This window comes from Arachis ipaensis, chromosome B08, assembly GCF_000816755.2.
Source record: "Arachis ipaensis cultivar K30076 chromosome B08, Araip1.1, whole genome shotgun sequence".
NCBI lineage: Eukaryota > Viridiplantae > Streptophyta > Magnoliopsida > Fabales > Fabaceae > Arachis > Arachis ipaensis.
In genome coordinates, this window is record NC_029792.2 from 21,910,877 (window position 1) to 21,919,688 (window position 8,812).

At 37.8% G+C, this 8,812-nt stretch overlaps 2 long non-coding RNA genes across 2 annotated transcripts; both read right to left on the reverse strand.

The window, feature by feature from the left end:
• LOC107612451 lies at positions 4,445-4,841 on the reverse strand. The gene is made up of 3 exons (XR_001613767.2): positions 4,811-4,841; positions 4,563-4,675; positions 4,445-4,492 (listed from the first exon to the last, which is right to left on the reverse strand). It is a non-coding gene; the product is annotated as an uncharacterized LOC107612451 (long non-coding RNA).
• On the reverse strand, positions 6,040-6,441 carry LOC107612550. The gene is made up of 3 exons (XR_001613807.2): positions 6,398-6,441; positions 6,219-6,314; positions 6,040-6,096 (listed from the first exon to the last, which is right to left on the reverse strand). It is a non-coding gene; the product is annotated as an uncharacterized LOC107612550 (long non-coding RNA).

Here is an 8,812-nt window from a genome sequence, read left to right on the forward strand (position 1 = left end):
TATAAAATATACATGAATATCAATTTACTTCATCTTCAAAAAATTATATTTCACAAATTCTATTTTCGGCTTTCTCTTTCTCACACTCTCACATAGTCTTTAGATACTGAAATATGTATACATAAAGGTCTATTGTGCGTGAAATAATCGATATCAAATATAATGAATATCAATTTATTTCATTTTCAAAAGATTACATTTTACAAACTCTATTTTTAACGCGCGCGCGCTCTCTTAGTCACACGCCTCAATCTCTTTCTCTCTCTCACTCTCACACACGCACANAAGCTCTGCAGGACTTGTATGCTTTACAAGTTCATTAAACAATAAAACTAAAATACGCGCTGCTCCACATACGTTGATTACACGCGCTATATAAGATCCCGCGTATATCTAACTACCAAATTTAAAATATTTGTTTCCTTCTTCGTTTTCGTTATTTTGAGATTTGGTTGTTCTTCTTCTCGCGCGTCTTCCCTCCTTCATCTCCATCGTTCTTTTTCTCTCATTTTCTCACTGGTATGTTCTTCGTTTACGTTATCTTTTTCTCTCTCTGCAACTCGAGCTTCGTTTTCTATTTTGATTTGTTATTTTCTGAAATCAAAGTTTGAACTCGTTTTGAAGATAATGGATCATTCAACCTCAGATTGTCAGCTGAATACAGGCGAAGTGGATTATGATTTTGAATCTAACGAAGTTCCTGAGGTTTGATTTACATAGGATTAGTATGAATTTTCTTTCAGTAATTTGTATAGCATTGTGTAGTTGAAAAATTGCTGAACATTGACTGTGAAACTAACACGTTAACATGAATCTGTCGATTCAATGTATTAGTTGTGATTAATTATCTGGAATTTGTAGCAGACGCTCGGGTGTAGATCAATTCCATTTTGGGTGTATTTTTGCTAGAAGTGTGGGTGTATTTACACTTTACTGGTTTTTTGTTATTTTAATTGAGTTGTTGTTGTTCAGGTGTATTATATCAGACATGATTGAGTGTGTTTTTAGTTGTTGACATGGTGTATTCTGCAGCCTGTGTATTTACAGTTTATGGCTTTAAAGGTCATTCTGTAGTTGAGTTGTTGCGGTTCGGGTGTATCATATTAGGCATGATTGGGTGTATTTGAATCATATCTATGGGTGTATATTCACAGTTCTGACACGGTGTATTGTGCAGCCTCTCTCGGTTGTTGATGACGAGCTTGTTCCGAAGGTTGCAATGACCTTTACCACCCTTGAAGATGCTGGAAAATTTTACAGGAACTACGCCAAGGTTGCAGGTTTCTCTACAAGAGTTCGATGCACAAATAGGAAGGGAAACGAGATTAAGAATCAACTTATTACATGTAGCAGAGAGGGAAAATGGAAATCTAAAATATCTCCGACCAAGAAGACCAATCCGACAGCAGGTTTAAACTGTCCAGCAAGAATTTATATACACACATTGAAGGATGTCGGTGCTTGGATCATTTCAAAGGTTGTGCTGGATCATTCACACCCCTGCTGTCCAAGTAAAGCAGAGATGCTCAAACAGCACAGGGAACTAAGCATGTCCATTCGTCGTACGATAGAGAATAACGAGGAGGCCGGTATCAGACCAAGCAAAACCTACCAATCATTTGTTGCGGCTGCCGGGAGTCACCGCGAGTTAAATTTTATCGAAAAGGACGTGAGGAATTACATTACCAGGGAAGTGCGGAATGTTTCCGAACAAGAAGATGCAAAGGAATTCGGGAAATATTTGTTGAGAATGAAAGAGAAGAATCCGAATTTCTTTTTTGAGCTCGAACTCGAGGAGGATCAATTGATTAAGCTGGCTTTTTGGGCCGATGCAAGAAGCAGAGCTGCCTTTGAGTATTTCGGAGACGTCATTTCATTCGACACCACCTACAATACAAACAGGTAACTAACTGCCCCTCTTTATGATGCTAAATTAATTTATTTTTACGAATCCGCAGCAGAGGTGTATATTGGCTGTTTCATTGGGTGTATACGAAGCATTTGTTGGGGTGTACCTAATGATTTTGCATTCTGGACTATGGTAATTTGTTTCAGGTATAATTTGGTCTGTGGTTCTTTTGTCGGGGTGAATCACCACGGTCAGTCAACACTTCTCGGATGCTCTTTGATGAAGAACGAAGAAATTGAATCATTCAAATGGTTATTTCAATGCTGGCTTCGTTGCATGGGAGGAAACGCTCCGAAAAGGTTTCTAACCGATCAGTGTGCATCAATGAAAAGGGCTTTAGAGGCTTGTATGCCAACAACAGTTCACCGTTGGTGTATTTGGCACATCATGAAGAAGATTCCAAGCAAATTAAACGGGTACAAGGGACATGCCGATATTGAACAAGAAATGAGCCAAGTTGTTTGGAACTCTCACAGCAAAGACTCATTCAATAGGAATTGGAATGATTTTCTGCTGAATTTTGGTCTTGTGGACAACAAGTGGCTTTCAGGTAATGTCTTTTTAAAATCTGCAGCAGAAGTGTATATTGCATGTTTCCTCGGGTGTATTTACAGTCTGTGTTTGGGTGTATTATGCAGATCTGTACGAAGACCGTCACATATGGGTTCCTATCTATCTGGATCACCACTTCTAGGCAGGGATGAGAAGCACACAAAGGAGCGAGAGCATGCATTCATTTTTTAACAAGTTTATCACCCGGAACAGCTCGCTTATTCAGTTCGTCAAACAATACGATAATTGCCTCGGAAGCAGGGAGCAAGCAGAGAGAGAATCAGATGCTGCAGATTTTCATACGGTCATACCGTGTGCAACCAAATCCTCCATTGAAGCTCAGTTTCAAGATGCGTACACTCACGCAAAGTTTAGGGAAGTCCAAGCGCAATTTAGAGGAAAGGCGAATTGCATCACCAGATTAATGAATTCCGCTCTAGGCTATTCAGTATACGAAGTCGGAGAACAAGTTTTCAGCTCAATATTCAACAAGTTTGTGGTTACTTACGACTCAGTTGCAGCCGAGGTAAAATTTCAATGCTTATTATTCGAGTCGAGAGGGATACTGTGTCGTCACGCACTAAGCGTGTTAAGCTTTGAACAAGTAAGCCAAGTGTCACCTATATATATACTGGAACGATGGAGCAAGAAGGTAAAGAGGCGACACACACACATTAAGAGCAGCCACGACGAGCCACTGATGGAGCCAAGAAGCAAGAGGTTCGACCAATTGGTTTTTCGTTCGCAAAATATTTGCGAATTTGCATCCGAATCGGAGGAGCTGACTGTAATTCTGCACCGTGCGTACGATAACGTCATGGTCGAGATGGAATCATTAAAAGCCAAAAGGAAGGGGACGTCTTCTTTATCCCATGAAGACGCCAACTTGGAATCCGTTAACGAGCTTCAAAGCCCGCCAAGGATTCGAACAAGAGGACGTCCAAAAAATAGGCTAGGTTCAAAGCTGGACAAACAGATTGCAAATGCCACAAAGAAGAAGAAGACGAAAGTTTTAAGCGAGGTAAAAGTAATGTTCTTTAAATTTGTGGCGATTGAGTTTATTTTTCTCGTTAATAGTTTAGCTAATGTGTGAGTGTTATATTTAGATAAACCTGTTTGATGCTGCATCAGTGGTGCATTCAAATTCCAGCCAATATCAAGGACACGTTATGAATTATCAGTTCAGGGTACCAGCAGCAGGGGATAACTCTTTGGGTGTATAGTTTTAGAGAATATGGATGTAAAAGCACTGTTCTTTTGGGTGTATTTGTGTTCATTGACAATTTACATATAGATACATATATAGATACATATAGAACAAAAGCTGTAAAAATTCGCAGGTTATGGGTGTATATTTGATTTGATATTTTTCTTCATATTTTAGTACTTGTAATTCAACATTTTGAATACAACACAGACAGTTTGGGTGTATATTTTATGCAATCTTGGGTGTATTATTAGACCTGCGTTGGGTGTAACAGTTTATAATTTCGTTTATATATGCCTTGATTTTTTCCTTCATATTTTACCACCTGTAATACAGCTTTTGAATACAGCACAGACAGTTTAACAGCACAGATAGTTTAACTATGGAAAAAAATATACATGGAATAGAAGTTGTTGATAAATGGCAAATATTTACATCATTTGTTCAATTTACAAACTACCCACAGTTGGATTATGCAGTTTCTATATCAGCAGAATTTATCTGACAAAACGGACTCAATAATACAGAGGATGGCTTCGACAGCCTTATAGCACTACTCTCTCTAATTGCCCGATCTCTCTTTTTATTCATCTCACTGAATAGTATCCGGGAAGCATACTCCACTCTATAGTGGTCCACCTCCTCCTACAATTAAAAAGTATATTCTGTTTAAACAGCAACATTAATTTAGTAAAGTAATACAGAGTTATATAGTTCTAAAGATAGTTACCTGTTTCCAATTATCCCATTTATACTTCCCATTTTTAATGTTTTCTGGCTCAATTAACTCAAGCCACTTCATAACGTAGATAGCGCAGTCATAGCTGAAAACGAAGAAAATAGATTACAAATCTCATTTAGGAAAGTTTAATGTTCAGAGTCACAAATTTATACCTTGTTTTTTGGCCTGATATTTTAACATATGATGCTTTAATTTCCTTCTCCTTCTCGTCTTTCTGCAGAGGTTCCCCGCCGGCATATGCTCTCAATCTTGAAAATACATATCCCTTAAATACCAAAACAAATCAGTAATACACCCGAATGAATGCACAAGATACACCCAACTGAATGGACAACATACACCCAACACAACTAACGAAATAGACTTATCTATTAAAGTAAAGAAGACAGAGGCAACTTACAGTGAATTTATTAATCTGCTTTCTCTCTTCTCTTGGAGCTTTTTTGTGTAGCGGGTCAAGTATATGACATTTCCGCTTCGTTGTATTTATCAACCATAACCACCAATGCCCCGAGTGGCAAACAGGTGCAAAAATCTGAAGGATTGCCACATTTCAACAGTGCGTTATTTTATTTGGCATATAAGTAAATAAGCGTACTAACAAATTTAGCAAACGAAAACTTACATATGGATGCGAAGTTAATTTTTTTCTATCTATGAAGGGAATAAAACTCGGGTAGTCTTCCACCCTGAATTCCTTATTCATTTTCGGTGATATGAATTCCCCCTCTGGGTGATCCGAAAGTGCCATGCTCTGCAAGAATTGCGAAACAAGAAATGAAATACTGAAAATACACAACTTACACCCAATCAAACGTAAAAAATACACCCAATTCAATACAGAAAATACACCCAAAGTTCGTAGAAGTAACACTTACCACATTATCGGGGGGGAGACAGTATATTTGTTCTTGAAACCTCTCTTCATTTTTCTGGTTGAGGATGAGGCAGATGACAGATACAATCTAGAAATATATGCCAAAATCAATTTTACATTAATAAATATTGCAGTTGACTTTGGTGTAAAAACATTAATGTTATTCTAATATTACCTGAGATTCTATATCACTTTTTGCCTGGAGGGATGCAAGGTGCATTCTCATCAAAATGTATTCATCTTGGGCAATGAGAGTGCACATCTCCTCATACTCGTTAGTATTGCCATCTGCGTCTTCCTTCAGTCTCGTCCCCCAGATGTAGCACCTTTATTTCATATCATCTGTAATCTGATTTATTGCCCCAGGAGTTTCAAACTTCGCAGAACTTTCTTCCCTAGTCTCCCTCTGAATTTGTGGACTTTTGTTTTTTCCCTTCGCCGCACTGCTTGCTATTTTTTGGACCAAATCATCCAATTGTTCAAGCAAATTTGCAGCTTCAGGAGATTTTTCCCTTTCTGTCTCCTGCGTTGATGCCCCCTCCTGGCTTGAATCAGTCAATCCAAGGCTGAATGATGGCACCCCTGGATCTGTTTTAGGAACATAGGATGCTGTCCGTGCCATCATCAACAGGGCAGCAGCGTCTTCTGCGGCTGGATGACTGCGTCATCATGTATAAGAATAAGAATAAGAATAAGAATATACGGATGATAAGCAAAGATTGATTTTAGTCTGATGAACTTACATTTTAGTTGGAGCTGGGGGAAGCGTGGGTGTGGTCTCTTGAAGTTGTTTGGGGGTTTCAGGAGTGCTGCACAGTTCCAAAAATTAATCATGGCGTAAATAAAACTAATCAGGAACAATATACACTCAAACTGTTAGCAAATATACACCCAAACTCTAAACAAATATACACCCATTACTATTTCTTACGTTTCTGTAGTCCCTTCAATCTGTAGCATAGGGGTTGGTTCAAAATCTGTCTCAGTGGTTGTTTGGGATGCCGGCACAAAAACCTGAATTGGGACTCTAAACAAGAATAAAAATGAAAGGTTAATAACGCCTTTGAAAATAATAAGGTTATAAGGTTGAAATATTCTTGGAAAACTCACATTGCAAGCGCATCCGACGGTGTCTGTTCCCTCACAACCATCATATTCAAATCAGCGGGACTCAACCTAAAATACACCCAAAGAAAGTAAAAAAATACACCCGAACAATTCAAAAAGAGGACAGGCTTTGTTTTTTGAGAACTTACATACTTGCAGTTTTTGCTTTTTTTTTCCTGCCTTTTTTTTCTTGAATAAAATAATAAAGGGCTTTTTTTCTAAAAAAATATATATAGAATTAGAAGTAGAAGTTAATAGAAGAACAAAAGTAACGGTTATTTGAAAGAGAAATTACATGCTCTCTGATGGTTGGTTTACACTACTCTGTTCTGTGCGTCCTTGAGAGGAAGGATCATCACTTCCCAAGTTCACAGCCCGTATTCTAAAACAGATTTCATGTTATTCAGACAAAATAAGATATAGGTATAAAATACACTCAAATGAATGCACAAGATACAACCAACCAAATGGACAATATACACCCAACACAACAAACGAAATATCCCAACTTAATAAACAACATACACCCAACTTGATCAACACAATACACCCAAATGGTTCACAAAATACACCCAAATCATGATAACAAGATTTTATTAAATAAAGCTTCTTACGTTTCAGAGGACACATAGCGACCTTCTGTCGATCGCAGGTCAGCTTGGTTCTCCCTGCGAAACAAGAAACAATTATTAGCAAACAAAACACACCAAAATCTGAAATAGACAGCCCAGCAAGACATACCCCTCTGCAGCAGATTTATCAACGTTTTCCCTTAGCCATTCTTCCAGTTCGTCACTTGATATTTCATATCTCTCACTACATTCATAAAAGATGTTAACAAAAATAATTACGATGATAGACGGTAATATAGCTTACGAGGTACTGTACCCATCAAAGTATTGATCTTCTTCAGGAGGTGAATCCTCCACAACAACTTTTTTCTTTTTTGGTTGTGTTCTGGGTGGAAAAAAAAGAGTACCAATCAGAAATAAAAAATTAATTTTATCACAGAATATTATCCAAAGAATTGCTTACTTTTTTGGTGATGTTTTTGTCTTTTTCTTTTTCTTTTCCTTCTCCACCGGTGATGATTCTTCGCTCCTATAAGTTAATAATAGACACTTCAGTTAATACACGAAATCTTTATAATGAAGCCAAAAGAAAGGAGTAATAATTTCAGGACATTACTCATCACTTGATTCAGATTCAGATTCTGAATCAGAATCTGACTTCTCTTGCCTCTTCTTTCTTTTTCTGGAGTCCATTCTGGAAGGCAAACAATCATCATTTAGAACATACTAAAAAATACACCCAAATGAATGCACAAGATACACCCAACTGAATATACAATATACACCCAACGCAGCAAACGAAACACACCCAGCTTAGTAAACTACATACACCCAACGTGATCAACAAAATACACCCAACTCGAAAAAGAAATTACACCAAATTATGGTACTTACTTTTTCCCCTTTTTTCTGCGGTGTTTTCTTCCTGAATCCTCTGAGTCTTCTTGAGTCTCAGACTCAGAGGTAGAAGTGTCACTGTCAGTAGTTTCTGTCTCCGAAGACGATGTTGGACTCGCCTTCCTTTTTTTGTTTTTTTTATTTCTTGTTTTTTTTCTTTTTTTTCTTTTTTTTTTTCTTTTTTTCTCTTGTCTCCGCCATCTTCACAATCCCCTGAAACATGAGATATTTTAGTTAGCAGCATTCAATTAAATAAAATACATCCAATATATTATGTTTACTTACCAAAATTTCCTCTCTTTCTGCAGTCATTCTTTCCATCAACTGCTCCTTAGTCTAGTTGGCAATCCAGGGCTTTGGTGGTCTTTCAGCCCTCTTCTTGCCTTTGTTTTTTGAAAGATGAAAGTAAATTATCATCAGGGCAAAGAGGCAGCCATCAATTGCCTTCTTCTTTTTCTCCTTGTAGTCTGTGATGCCCTTGACCATGAAGGTCAAAACATGCCCCCCCCCCCAGTTTCTCTCCGATATGCCGTCCATTTTAAAAATTGGGGCCAAGTGCACAGGAGATATTTTGTTTATCATCGTTGGCAAAAGGAACGCCATCTGTATATAGAGGATGAATATCCTCTTAAACATCAGGCGTTCCTCTTCGTTGCCAACGCCGATTTCCATCATTTCATCGGTAAGACTTTTGAGGGTCTTACCCTGGAATCTTCTATAAATTATTTTGTCATCATCAGAAAGTTTCTTATACTCAACTTTCTCAGGAAATACAATCGCCTTCTTCTCCTCACTCATGTTTCTGAACTTATCACTTAGGAGATGTGTGGCACACTTAAGGTCTTTTGTTTGGTTTCTTGCTGCCATTTTCTCTGAAAAGAAAAATACACCCAAAGATATCAGTAAGATACACCCATATATATGAGTCAGATACACCCATTAATAACAA